Source organism: Coptis chinensis, chromosome 2 (genome assembly GCF_015680905.1).
Source record: "Coptis chinensis isolate HL-2020 chromosome 2, ASM1568090v1, whole genome shotgun sequence".
NCBI lineage: Eukaryota > Viridiplantae > Streptophyta > Magnoliopsida > Ranunculales > Ranunculaceae > Coptis > Coptis chinensis.
This window is the reverse complement of record NC_141457.1, coordinates 316,143-321,669: the sequence shown is the minus strand read 5'-3', so window position 1 is coordinate 321,669 and position 5,527 is coordinate 316,143. Positions and strand designations below refer to the sequence as shown.

Genomic DNA, 5,527 nt, shown 5'->3' with positions numbered 1-5,527 from the left:
CTACAATAAACAATAAATACAAGAATACAATAAATGTTGAAAAACAGTTTAATATGTTGTGAGTATGATGATCTATATCATCACTCTGGCGTGATTAAGAAGAAATAGTTTAATATGTTGAAAAACAGAAACTAGTAAATAAACTGTTTCATACCTCTGAATCACTAAAATGATTGTATCTAGCAACAGAAACTAGTAAATAAACTGTTTCATCCTGATGCTTAATATATGATACAGCTAAAAAGTTTTTCAATATAACCAATATGAAAGAACACTAGCATTAATATATGATACAGCTAAAAAGTTGCCAAGTATACGCAACATTCGATGAAAATAAAAAGTTTAGCTGCTCATATGTAGATATCCTACTCAACTGAAACAGTAAAACACTAGCTAGCGCCTGCGGGCTTAAACTTAAAAAGTTTGAGCAATTGAGCATGATCCAGAAATCTACCACCAAAACCTAATCTGAAAATCTATTACTACCATAGAACATGACAGAACTCATGTCAATGTGAGGGCTGGAGTGGTAGACCTGGAATCTGCAAAAGTGCCAAGCCAAGTTGGTGGAGCCATCCCTGTTTGTTCCTGAACTGTCTTCAACAAAGGAGGTAACATCCGATAAACTCCAGCAATCTCTTTCATGGCTGAATTACAACCACCCTCTCCCGATCCATCTGATAGCTGCTCACCATTGGTCCAGACACTGATATTTGGTTTCAGCCCTGCAACAGCCCCAGCGTTGACCTTTGCAATCTCTTGAAACATTCCATTGTCAATCATCAGATAGTCTCTCATTGCAAGATAGTATAATCCTGAAAAAATAGAATACACGAGGAAAGTTAAAACTTGAACCATACTTTTGATGAGTGCAATAACATATTTATCATTGAGTGCATAGCAGTTTATTAAAATTTGACTTGCTTCATGAAATTTGAAATCATACAAAACCACATTTCTGAGAAAACTCACATTTCCCCTTTGATCAGTATTTGGCACACTGACATGAATTGGAGCCCCGGTAGTGAATCCTGCAGTAGAAAACAGTCTGCATAATTTTGCGCAAATATATTAAGTTTATGAAAAGGAACACTAACCATCAACCACTCATCAGTTGATGGCACTACATCCACATAACCTACTGACTCGATAGATACTTTCTTATACATATAGCACTACATGGTATGACACTACATCCACATACCATGAGATCTCCCAGATCCAGTCCATGCTTAAAACCGGGAGGAATACCCTGAGCAGGACCGCCATCAAGAATTTCGCGTACCCATTGACCACTTCAAGCACCCTCAGGGACTACCTTTTGAGCAGACTGAGATACATCCAGACCTCCTGGACGGAAAGGACGATTGCCAATGCTGCCTCTCACAAAATCCTTAGCAGGTCCAGGCATGCGTGGCGTAGATCCCGACTCATGAGCGCCTTCCATTAATTCTGATACATCCATCTGCATATATTAAACAAAATCAACTTCCATACGGGGAACTAAAGAGAACGAATATAAACATGTTTCCGAACAACTTTGGCACATGTAAAGTATGTAAAAGTATAAATGAAGAATTACATACCTCCATCGATCTGTTTTCACTTGTCTTTTTATTTCCAAATCAGACTTGTTTGCCACCAACACCATTACCAAATTTGGATTTCCTAACATAGTGCGAATCAAGATCCAATGTAAGAAAATCAAAATACTAATATTCTACTTTTAACTTCAATTCAGACTGTATATGCACTAACTGTATCGAAGAGCAAAGGAAGCCGTTTTACGACCAGTCTTGCAGACAATAGAAACCCAACAATTTCATTAAGAGAACAAGACAATTAAAAAAAAAGAAAAAGAAAAAAGTTACATAAACACCTACGTCATAGTATTTGTGGCGTATCACAAGGGCAGACATAATTACATGCTGTTAACGGACAGGCTGAGCTGGTACCTCAACCCGAGTAATAAAATAGTTTATTCTTGCCAAGTTTTCAATTGGGCGAAACCTTAACAATGTGGAATCAAATGTACTAGTAGGATATCTTTGTGTAAAATGTACCAAAAAGGTACACGTACAAGAACCAAGATGATTTTCTGATATCCCTTGTAATGTCTACTACAGCAGAAATATATGAGGATTGAAGAGAAGATGTGAAGGTTATGACCTTGAACATGAAAATTGTCTAAAGAGGTTTCAAGATCTTTTTCAGTTGGTTCCTGAATTAAACAAAAGGATCACAAAGATTTCATTGTCCCACCTAAAAATTTTCCCCAGATGGAGAAAGAGTATGACGGAAAGAAAAACATAGACATTAGACGGACTCCACCAAGCAAGAAAAAAGATGGATTTTACAGCCGCAGCTTAGAGTACTGTCTTTGTTACTAATCAAGTCAAACTTTTGTAGCTAAAATTACCTAAACGTGCAAGTAATGAGGTATTTATGACGGTAGATAAGACTGATGATTGCATAGCAATCATAAATACCCTTGCTAGTAAATGAGATGATATGATCCAAAGATGTAGTGATATTTGTCTAGCATTCCAGGAAAAAGCTCATAATAAAGAGAACAAAAAGAAGAAAACATGTAGAGTAGTTTACAGTAGCTAACTTAGCGCTTATACTCCATCCTGTTTTTAGTAATCACTTGCATGTTGCATCATTTCATAGTTAGAGAGAACAACAATGCGCAAACAGTCCAAAGTGTTGTCTTATGCTTTTGACTAAACAGTAAACCAGAGTGGAATACTAAAACACATTTTGAATTCTTAACTCGTAATTATTCTCTGTATGGGTTTAAAATGTGCCTTTCGTGAATATTGCAGTCAAATTTCTTAGCTTACAAATGAATACTACATCGCTTTGTGACTAGTTACTTACAAGAAAATGGAGAAAATTCCAATGATCTCAATGAAATTTTCATCGCCAGAAAAATTAAAAGAAGAAGTAGCATTGTAGCTTTGAATCCAAAACCAAATCAAAATCAAAACCAAAATTGAACCATCTTTCCAAAAGTGATCAAATCCAAAACTTTAAAACTTTAAGGCATGGTATTTTTTCTGAAATTTAGTTATATATACAATTGAACCATCTTTCCAAAAGTGAAACACCTCCAGAACAGTCAAAAAAGCGTACTTGAACATTTCAGAGATCAGGCTGATCGTGTTCTTACAGACTCTGTATCCATAAAAAACGATATTTTTTCACTTTTTCGTTACATGTGAGGAAGGGTTCACTTACATAAGTTAAAAAGTACCCGCACAACGAATTGACTGGTCGACATTCTCAAATATTCAAGCAGCAGCAATTGGTCTGAAATTCATACCTTCTCCTTGTCCAATGCAAACACAGTAAAAAGAACACGGACCAACTAACGCACTTCTCCTAGCCTCTTAGGTTGTAAAATAAAAGTACGCCAATAATGACGATGTAGACTCTTTTCCAAAAGCTATCACCCATTTACACTTACTGTTCCTAAACCTTTAACAATATGGAGTTAGGGACAATTGTTCCCACCGATGTGGACACAGGACATTAGAGTATATATCTAATTTTCGGATTGCACTAACTAAATCATTTAGCTGGAAATGTTTCTATCGTGCAAGCAAATTTTGCCTTATGTGTTGACTGAAGTACTGATGCTCACTTCATACCACTTTCTTTTCTACGCCTAATATGAGTAAAACCTTTTTATTGTAACTGGGAGTTACTTAAATCACCCAATACTGTCTTATGAGGAAATCACTGCAGCTTCTATAAATCATTACACACAAAAAGCACTTCTCCAAAATCAAGTAAAAAAAATGTAAATTATACCTGTAACTCCTACGACTATCCCTTCGATAAGGAGGAGCATCGCGATAAGAAGAGGAAGATCGCTCGTTAGTAGTACGAGTTCTCCTGGATCTAGGAGGAGGAGGAGTCCTACTCCTACTCCTGCTCCTGCTCCGGCTCCTGCTTCTGCTTCTTCTCTATATATATCTGCTTCTTGTTATTTATTAAATTCGACAAAATATTTACAAGCTTTGAAGCGGATATTTACAAGGCAAGCATTTTAAGATTTTGTAAATAATCTCTGTAAACACTTACCAAAAATTTCTTTTAAATGACCTTCATTCACATTCCTAGTGAGCTGATCAACGTGAAGAACTACAGATTCAAGAAGTGGAGAAGCCTTCCTGAAAATTACAACCACACCACAACAAATAATCTAAACAACCAATATACATTTAAATCGAAAAAACTTGAATTCAAAACCTACCTAGGAGCTGGTGAAGCTCGTTTAGCTACTACCGGTGACCGTCCCTCGCCTCGCTACTCCACTAGGACTACTCAATAATAAAACACACACAAAAATTATAAAAATTATAAATCCTAATTTATTCTGTTTAGAATTTAATAGAATTTGATAGAATTTGAATTGAGTTAAAGAATGAACCTTTTTTTGAGTGGAGGGCTACGGCTAGCAGAACTGGCGCTACGAGAAGGAGAAGAAGAAGATGAAGAGAAAGATTTTGAGACGGAGCGTGAATCTGAACCGGAAGAAGAGCAGGAACGTGATGATGAACCACTGTCTGATCATCATAACCGGAAGAAGAGACGGAGCGTGAACGAGAGCGTGAATCTACCTCGACCTGCTCTTGCCATTTTTATTTATTTCAGCTCAATCCTCTTTTCTCTTCTTCTCTTTCACTCTCTCTGAAGAAAACCCTAGAAAAACCTGTGGCTTGAGTTATCTGCTGCTACTCTTCTCAGATATATAAATACAACTATCAGTACTTGAAACATAACGGATATTTCTGCTTCTTCTTCTCCTTCTTCTTCTTCTTCTTCTTAAAATCAGTATAACTCACTTCCCATTCCAATTTTACTGAATCTGAAAATTAGATTTTGAGGAGTGCGAAAATAATGCGGCGGTGAGAGAGAGAGTAGAGAAAAAGAAAAGTTATGTTTTATATTTCGATTTTTTTCGTTTATCTCTGTTCGCGAAATTTTTAAGCTTGTAACACTTTTCCAACGCTTTTTAAGCGTTAGCAATTAATTCCGGAAATTCACCCAAATAAAGCAACGCTTTGGCATTAATTCGCTAACGCTAAATAAGCGTTGGAAACTTACTAACGCTAAATAAGCGTTGCAAATCAAAAAAGGTGCGTGTTGCAAATATCCTATTATGGTGTAGTGATTGTTAATGAACCCAATGAAATTAGGCTAAAACTCTATTAGAGGAGTTTTATAAAGTCTATGTGAGGGTTATGATTGTTCTTTTTTAGTTTTCTTATTGTCTTATGTGCTTCAAGTTTAAGTTCTATAGTTGTCTAGAGATAGAGATTATAGAAGTTGAACTAGAGAAATGAAACTCCACAAAGAGATTTGTAGAGTAGAATTTCTCTTATGCTAATAATATCTTAGTACAGAGATTGCTAGGATTGGTTAGGAATCAATAAAAATTGTGACTTTTGTTGTTTTACCTTGTATAGATTAATAAAGGTTAAGATTAAAATATGATAAACTAGTTAGAATAATC

The 5,527-nt window shown here is 35.9% G+C and overlaps 1 long non-coding RNA gene across 4 annotated transcripts; it reads right to left on the bottom strand.

The window, feature by feature from the left end:
- Nucleotides 1–264: 264 nt before the first annotated feature.
- Nucleotides 265–5,031, bottom strand: LOC147514218 (uncharacterized). 4 transcript variants are annotated; one of them, XR_015207204.1, is made up of 9 exons: nt 4,616–5,031; nt 4,442–4,535; nt 4,265–4,331; nt 4,093–4,181; nt 3,820–3,974; nt 1,587–1,668; nt 1,205–1,465; nt 973–1,031; nt 265–815 (listed from the first exon to the last, which is right to left on the bottom strand). It is a non-coding gene; the product is annotated as an uncharacterized LOC147514218 (long non-coding RNA). The 4 variants fall into 4 exon arrangements; XR_015207201.1 differs by having other exon boundaries at nt 3,820–3,990; nt 4,442–5,030; XR_015207199.1 differs by having other exon boundaries at nt 3,820–3,984; nt 4,442–5,029.
- Between the last annotated feature and the right edge of the window lie 496 nt (nt 5,032–5,527).